Here is a 9,390-nt window from a genome sequence, read left to right on the forward strand (position 1 = left end):
GGGGGAGGAGTCATTTGGTTAATTTTGAGTGAAATCCAATCGCTAGAAGTATGGAATACACCAACCACTCCAATTAGGAACGAACTGCCGTTGAACTTGAATTGTCCAATTTCTCACACCTATTCATTTCGGATCGAGCCCCAAACTTGTGCAACATCATAATATGGTGGGAGGAGTCATTTGGTGAGTTTTGAGTGAAATCCAATCGCTAGACGTATGGAATACACCAACCACTCCAATTAGGAACGAACTGCCGTTGAACTTGAATTGTCCAATTTCTCACACCTATTGATTTCGAATCGAGCCCAAAACTTGGGCAACATCATAATGTGGTGGGAGGAGTCATTGTTCAGTTTTGAGTGAAATCCAATCGCTAGAAGTATGGAATACACCAACCACTCCAATTAGGAACGAACTGCCATTGAACTTGAATTGTCCAATTTGGAACACTCATTGATTTCGGATCGAGCCTAAAACTTGGGCAACATCGTAATATAGTGGGAGGGGTCATTTGGTGAGTTTTGAGTGAAATCCAATCGGTAGAAGTATGGAATACACCAACCACTCCAATTAGGAACGAACTGCCGTTGAACATGAATTGTCCAATTTGGAACACCTATTGATTTCGGATCGAGCCCAAAACTTGGGCAACATCATAATATGGTGGGAGGAGTCATTTGGATAGTTTTGAGTGAAATCCAATCGCTAGAAGTATGGAATACACCAACCACTCCAATTCGGAACGAACTGCCGTTGACCTTGAATTGTCCAATTTGGAACACCTATTGATTTCGGATCGAGCCCCAAACTTGGGCAACATCATAATATGGTGGGAGGAGTCATTTGGTGAGTTTTGAGTGAAATCCAATCGCTGGAAGTATGGAATACCCCAACCACTCCAATTAGGAACGAACTGCCACTGAACCTGAATTGTCCAATTTGGAACACCTATTGATTTCGGATCGAGCCTAAAACTTGGGCAACATCGTAATATAGTGGGAGGAGTCATTTGGTGAGTTTTGAGTGAAATCCATTCGCTAGAAGTATGGAATACACCAACCACTCCAATTAGGAACGAACTGCCGTTGAACTTGAATTGTCCAATTTGGAACACCTATTGATTTCGGATCGAGCCCCAAGCTTGGGCAACATCATAATATGGTGGGAGGAGTCATTTGGTGAGTTTTGAGTGAAATCCAATCGCTAAAAGTATGGAATATACCAACCACTCCAATTTGGAACGAACTGCCGTTGAACTTGAATTGTCCAATTTCCAACACCTATTGATTTCGAATCGAGCCCAAAACTTGGGCAACATCATAATATGGTGGGAGAAGTCATTTGGTGAGTTTTGAGCGAAATCCAATCGCTAGAAGTGTCGAATACAACAACCACTCCAATTAGAAACGAACTGCCGTTGAACTTGAATTGTCCAATTTGGAACACCTATTGATTCCGGATCGAGCCCAAAACTTGGGCCACAACATAATGTGGTGGGAGGAGTCATTTGGTGAGTTTTGAGTGAAATCCAATCGCTAGAAGTATGGAATACACCAACCACTGCAATTAGGAACGAATTGACGTTGAACTTGAATTGTCCAATTTGGAACACCTATTGTTTTTGGATCGAGCCCCAACCTTGGTCAACATCGTAATATGGTGGGAGGAGTCATTTGGTGAGTTTTGAGTGAAATCTAATCGCTAGAAGTATGGAAAACACCAACCCCTCCAATTAGGAACGAACTGCCGTTGAACTTGAATTGTCCAATTTCTCATACCTATTGATTTCGGATCAACCCCAAAACTTGGGCAACATCATAATATGGGGGGAGGAGTCATTTGGTTAATTTTGAGTGAAATCCAATCGCTAGAAGTATGGAATACACCAACCACTCCAATTAGGAACGAACTGCCGTTGAACTTGAATTGTCCAATTTCTCACACCTATTCATTTCGGATCGAGCCCCAAACTTGTGCAACATCATAATATGGTGGGAGGAGTCATTTGGTGAGTTTTGAGTGAAATCCAATCGCTAGACGTATGGAATACACCAACCACTCCAATTAGGAACGAACTGCCGTTGAACTTGAATTGTCCAATTTCTCACACCTATTGATTTCGAATCGAGCCCAAAACTTGGGCAACATCATAATGTGGTGGGAGGAGTCATTGTTCAGTTTTGAGTGAAATCCAATCGCTAGAAGTATGGAATACACCAACCACTCCAATTAGGAACGAACTGCCGTTGAACTTGAATTGTCCAACTTGGAACACCTATAGTTTTCGGATCGAGCCCAAAACTTGGGCAACATCATAATATGGTGGGAGGAGTCATTTGGTGAGTTTTGAGTGAAATCCAATCGCTAGAAGTATGGAATACACCAACCACTCCAATTAGGAACGAACTGCCGTTGAAATTGAATTGTCCAATTTGGAACACCTATTGATTTCGGATCGAGCCCCAAACTTGGGCAACATCATAATATGGTGGGAGGAGTCATTCGGTGAGTTTTGAGTGAAATCCAATCGCTAGAAGTATGGAATACACCAACCACTCAAATTAGGAACGAACTGTCGTTGAACTTGAATTGTCCAACTTGGAACACCTATAGATTTCGGATCGAGCCCAAAACTTGGGCAACATCATAATATGGTGGGTGGAGTCATTTGGTGAGTTTTGAGTGAAATCCAATCGCTAGAAGTATGGAATACACCAACCACTCCAATTAGGAACGAACTGCCGTTGAAATTGAATTGTCCAATTTGGAACACCTATTGATTTCGGATCGAGCCCAAAACTTGGGCAACATCATAATATGGTGGGAGGAGTCTTTTGGTGAGTTTTGACCGAAATCCAATCGCTAGAAGTGTGGAATACAACAACCACTCCAATTAGGAACGAACTGCCGTTGAACTTGAATTGTCCAATTTCTCATACCTATTGATTTCGGATCGAGCCCAAAACTTGGGCAACATCATAATATGGTGGGAGGAGTCATTTGGTGAGTTTTGAGTGAAATCCAATCACTAGAAGTATGGAATACAACAACCACTCCAATTAGGAACAAACTGCCGTTGAACTTGAATTGTCAAATTTGGAACACCTATTGATTTCGGATCGAGCCCAAAACTTGGGTAACATTATAATATGGTGGGAGGAGTCATTTGGTGAGTTTTGAGTGAAATCCAATCGCTGGAAGTATGGAATACACCAACCACTCCAATTAGGAACGAACTGCCGTTGAACTTGAATTGTCCAATTTGGAACACCTATTGATTTTGGATCGAGCCCAAAACTTGGGCAACATCATAATATGGTGGGAGGAGTCATTTGGTTAGTTTTGAGTGAAATCCAATCGCTAGAAGTATGGAATACACCAACCACTCCAATTCGGAACGAACTGCCGTTGAACTTGAATTGTCCAATTTCTCACACCTATTGATTTCGGATCGAGCCCCAAACTTGGGCAACATCATAATATGGTGGGAGGAGTCATTTGGTGAGTTTTGAGTGAAATCCAATCGCTGGAAGTATGGAATACACCAACCACTCCAATTAGGAACGAACTGCCGTTGAACTTGAATTGTCCAATTTCGAACACCAATTGATTTCGGATCGAGCCCAAAACTTGGGCAACATCATAATTTTGTGTTAGGAGTCATTTGGTGAGTTTTGAGTGAAATCCAATCGCTAGAAGTATGGAATACACCAACCACTCCAACTAGGAACGAACTGCCGTTGAACTTGAATTGTCCAATTTCTCACACCTATTGATTTCGGATCGAGCCCCAAACCTGGGCAACATCATAATATGGTGGGAGGAGTCATTTGGTGAGTTTTGAGTGAAATCCAATTGCTAGAAGTATGGAATACACCAACCACTCCAATTACGAACTACCGTTGAACTTGAATTGTCCAATTTGGAACACCTATTGATTTCGGATCGAGCCCAAAACTTGGGCAACATCATAATATGGTGGGAGGAGTCATTTGGTTAGTTTTGAGTGAAATCCAATCGCTAGAAGTATGGAATACACCAACCACTCCAATTAGGAACGAACTGCCGTTGAACTTGAATTGTCCAATTTCTCACACCTATTGATTTCGGATCGAGCCCAAAACTTGGGCAACATCATAATATGGTGGGAGGAGTCATTTGGTTAGTTTTGAGTGAAATCCAATCGCTAGAAGTATGGAATACACCAACCACTCCAATTAGGAACGAACTACCGTTGAACTTGAATTGTCCAATTTCTCACACCTATTGATTTCGGATCGAGCCCAAAACTTGGGCAACATCATAATTTGGTGTTAGGAGTCATTTGGTGAGTTTTGAGTGAAATCCAATCGCTAGAAGTATGGAATACACCAACCACTCCAATTAGGAACGAACTGCCGTTGAACTTGAATTGTCCAATTTCTAACACCTATTGATTTCGGATCGAACCCCAAACTTGTGCAACATCATAATATGGTGGGAGGAGTCATTTGGTGAGTTTCGAGTGAAATCCAATCGCTAGAAGTATGGAATACACCAACCACTCCAATTAGGAACGAACTGCCGTTGAACTTGAATTGTCCAATTTCTAACACCTATTGATTTCGGATCGAGCCCAAAACTTGGGCAACATCATAATTTGGTGTTAGGAGTCATTTGGTGAGTTTTGAGTGAAATCCAATCGCTAGAAGTATGGAATACACCAACCACTCCAATTAGGAACGAACTGCCGTTGAACTTGAATTGTCCAATTTGGAACACCTATTGATTTCGGATCGAGCCCAAAACTTGGGCAACATCATAATATGGTGGGAGGAGTCATTTGGTTAGTTTTGAGTGAAATCCAATCGCTAGAAGTATGGAATCCACCAACCACTCCAATTAGGAACGAACTGCCGTTGAACTTGAATTGTCCAATTTCTCACACCTATTGATTTCGGATCGAGCCCAAAACTTGGGCAACATCATAATTTGGTGTTAGGAGTCATTTGGTGAGTGTTGAGTGAAATCCAATCGCTAGAAGTATGGAATACACCAACCAGTCCAATTAGGAACGAACTGCCATTGAACTTGAATTGTCCAATTTCTAACACCTATTGATTTCGGATCGAACCCCAAACTTGTGCAACATCATAATATGGTGGGAGGAGTCATTTGGTGAGTTTCGAGTGAAATCCAATCGCTAGAAGTATGGAATACACCAACCACTTCAATTAAGAACGAACTGCCGTTGAACTTGAATTGTCCAATTTGGAACACATATTAATTATGGATCGAGCCCCAAACTTGGGCAACATCGTAATGTGGTGGGAGGAGTCATTTGGTGAGTTTTGAGTGAAATCCAATCGCTAGAAGTATGGAATGCACCAACCACTCCAATTAGGAACGAACAGCCGTTGAACTTGAATTGTCCAATTTCGAACACGTATTGATTTCGGATCAAGCCCAAAACATGGGCAACATCATAATATGGGGGGAGGAGTCATTTGGTGAGTTTTGAGTGAAATCCAATCGCTAGAAGTATGGAAGACACCAACCACTCCAATTAGGAACGAACTGCCGCTGAACTTGAATTGTCCAATTTCTCACACATATTGATTTCGGATCGAGCCCCAAACTTGGGCAACATCATAATATGGTGGGAGGAGTCATTTGGTGAGTTTTGAGTGAAATCCAATCGCTAGAAGTATGGGAGACACCAACCACTCCAATTAGGAACGATCTGCCGTTGAACTTGAATTGTCCAATTTCTCACACCTATTGATTTCGGATCGAGCCCCAAACTTGGGCAACATCATAATACGATGGGAGGAGTCATTTGGTGACTTCTGAATGAAATCCAATCGCTAGAAGTATGGATTACACCAACCACTCCAATTAGGAACGAACTGCGGTTGAACTTGAATTGTCCAATTTCTCACACCTATTGATTTCGGATCGATCCCCAAACTTGGGCAACATCATAATATGGTGGGAGGAGTCATTTGGTGAGTTTTGAGTGAAATCCAATCGCTAGAAGTATTGAATACACCAACCACTCCAATTAGGAACGAACTGCCGTTGAACTTGAATTGTCCAATTTGGAACACCTATTGATTTCGGATCGAGCCCAAAACATGGGCAACATCATAATATGGTGGAAGGAGTCATTTGGTGAGTTTTGAGTGAAATCCAATCGCTAGAAGTATGGAATTCACCAACCCCTCCAATTAGGAACGAACTGCCGTTCAACTTGAATTGTCCAATTTGGAACACCTATTGATTTCGGATCGAGCCCAAAACCTGGGCAACATCATAATATGGTGGGAGGAGTCATTTGGACAGTTTTGAGTGAAATCCAATTGCTAGAAGTATGGAATATGTTAAGCTCATAATTTCATACATATACATGCCCAATTTACTTACTTCTTTTGCTTAGTTCCTATAATTCTAAGTTATTTCCCTCCCTTTGTGTGTTTTGTAGGCCAATAGAGCAAGAGAGCATAATTCATGCAATTCAAGCATGTTAAGGCCTAATTTGGATGAATGGAAGAAGAGCTTAAAAGACAAACTCATTTTGGCTACAGCCCCCTGCCAGTCCAGTTCCGTAGGTCATATTGCAAGCTTTGTTTCAGCAACCTACACAGCTCGGATGAGGCAGCATTCTTCATGAAAGTTGTTCCAATGGGTGTGTACTATAACATATCCAAAATTCAACCCCATTGGATAAATATGGAGTCTGTTACCTAGCAAACACAGAGCCATGCTCAGGATGGATTTTATCAGCGCGCAAAATGAGTTAGCAATTTGTTTTGGCCTTAACTTCCTCCTCCGACCTTGGATTGGCCCAAATGATATATGGCTGGAAAGAAGACATTCTGAACTTCAATTTCGAGTGCTTAAAGTCCTAATTTGATTAAGAGAAGCCCAAGTTGTAAGCCCTTGAAGTTGCTGGTTATGCTGACCTCAGCATGTGCTGGTTGGATGCTTGGTCATGGTGAGCTAGGTATGAGCTATCATTTCTGGTTGGAAGCTTGGTCATGGTGACATGAAGATGAGCTAGGGCTGCTGGTGGGATCTATTGGTGAAGTGCATCAACCAATTCAGATTTTATAATGCAAGTGTTGTATGCATTAGTGAAGTGCATCAACCAATTCATCTTTTATAATGCAAGTGTTGTATGCATTAGCCATATTGAATTCAGATTTGTCACTCCCCTCTCCCTATAAATACCACATCCATTCCACATTCAAGACACAACAAATCCTGAGATTCACAACCCCCACAATTCACTCCAACCATCCTCAAACACTCTCAAAATCCCAAACACTCCAACAATCACCAAAACAACTCCAGCAAACCTCTCTTTCATTTCCCTACGAATTTCATCTTCCTTAGCCATCACCACTCACTCAAACTCATCCCAAATCACCTCCATATCCTTCATACATCTTTCTAGAAGTGGGGAAGCTCTTGGAGAAGCATTAGAAGTGGAGAAGCACTTGGAGAAGCCTTGGACACCACAAGAACTTCAGAAAAAGGGTTTTTCTACTCTTATTGTATTCATTATGTTTTCTCATTTCTGTTCAAGTCTCTTTTCCATTATGAGTAGCTAAATCCATAACTAGGGCTTCGATGTAACCTAACATGAATATTCTGGGTTTATAAGTTTGGAGTTTCAAGTTTGATTCATGATTCATGTTCTTATTCATTATGCTTATAAGTTAACATGCTTGTTTGAATGATTGATCACCATTAGAACTTGTTTGTTAACTATCTTGGTTTGAATTAAGAGTATACACCATGCTTTAATTCGAATTGAACTATGAATAGGAAGAGTATGTATGGACATTCGACAACAGGGATTAGATACATACTTGGTTGTTTAAAATGTTCTTCTATGCTTAATGGGTTCCTAATGCTTAATTTTAGGTTAGACAACAAATGATCAAATTAGGGAATTAGGAACACAAGGTTAGGACCAAACACCATGGCCTAATCATACTTTAGCTAGAATCAATCTTTGAATCTGAATTAGACTTGTTACTTGAATCTTTATAACCCAGAATTGAATTGTTATGGTGATTCGAATGCCCTAGTCTCAAAATCTGTTTTCCAACTCTTAAAACCACTCTTTGTTACATTTGTTTACTTGTTTTTGTTTGCAATTTCATTTTGCTTCTTTTGTTCAACAATCACAACCACTCTTGTTTTAAATTCTGTTTTAGACATAACCTCCTACTTTCTTGAATTTGGTAATCTAAGTACATAACTAGTTTTAACTTCTCAGTCTTCGTGGGTACGACCTCGTACTTGTCTTGCTATACTACTAATTGCCCCGTACAATTGCGAGTTAACATAATATTAACAACAAATTTTGGCGCCGTTGCCGGGGACTGAACGAAAGTTCTTCCCTGGTTATGTGCCCAAGGTTACCCTATTCTTTTTAGTGTTTCTAATTAATCTAATTTTCTGTTTCAGGTAGTTTATGTCTAAAAATCCATTACTTGAACAAGTGAGGTCTTCGTTCCAACGTTCTAGATCTTTGAACGCAGGACCATCATTGCAACCCAGACGAGTGACCTCTGAAATTCAGAATCGTCTAGAAAGGGAGTTGTCAACTGCAAAAGAGCAAGCTCTTGCTACATTTACAAGTCTTGCTCTCCACACTGAACTTCCCGGTTCTTCACTTTCAAATTCGGAAGCAAGTTCAGACCAAGAAGAAGAAGAAATGATGGCTGCCATTGAGTTCATGGGAGAACTTGATATCCCAACAATTCCAGCATCTCCTTCAAGCATTTTGCTGCCCACTGTAGCTCGAAATTATGAGCTTAAATCTTCTCATCTTAATATGCTGCCTTCCTTTTATGGTTTACCTAATGAAGATCCATTGACTCATATAAAGGATATTTTTAATGTTGTGAGTTCTTTTCCCTTGACAGGTGTGACAGAAGATCAACTTCGAATGAGAGTGTTTCCATACACTTTAAAGGATAAGGCGAAGTATTGGTTGAATTCTTTGAAGCCTGGTTCACTCACTACATGGTCTGCCATTCAAAAGAAGTTCCTGGAAAAATACTTCTCCACGCAAAAGACCGACATGCTTAGGGACAAGATCTTGTTATTTGCACAGCAAGATGATGAATCGTTTTGTGAAGCATGGGAGAAATTCAATGGGTTGCTCAACCAATGTCCTCATCATGGGATTCCATTGAAGCTTCAAATGCGTATGTTTTATAAAGGACTAACCCCTTCTAGTCATAATATAGTCACCAATTTTGCAGGTGGTTCTTTTAAAACCAAAACTCCAGAAGAAACGTACGAACTCTTTGAGGAGATAGCAATGGAGACCCAACATACGGATACAAGAGGTAAACGTGTTATTAGTGGTTCTAATGATGCTTCTAGTGT

At 40.8% G+C, this 9,390-nt stretch overlaps 1 non-coding gene across 1 annotated transcript; it reads right to left on the reverse strand.

Moving 5' to 3' along the window:
* Nucleotides 1–9,079: 9,079 nt before the first annotated feature.
* Nucleotides 9,080–9,186, reverse strand: LOC148294202 (small nucleolar RNA R71). Its single transcript, XR_015836205.1, has one exon. It is a non-coding gene; the product is annotated as a small nucleolar RNA R71 (small nucleolar RNA).
* Nucleotides 9,187–9,390: the final 204 nt, after the last annotated feature.

This window comes from Prunus avium, chromosome 5 (assembly GCF_965620075.1).
Source record: "Prunus avium chromosome 5, drPruAviu1.hap1.1, whole genome shotgun sequence".
In the NCBI taxonomy this organism is placed as follows: Eukaryota; Viridiplantae; Streptophyta; class Magnoliopsida; order Rosales; family Rosaceae; genus Prunus; species Prunus avium.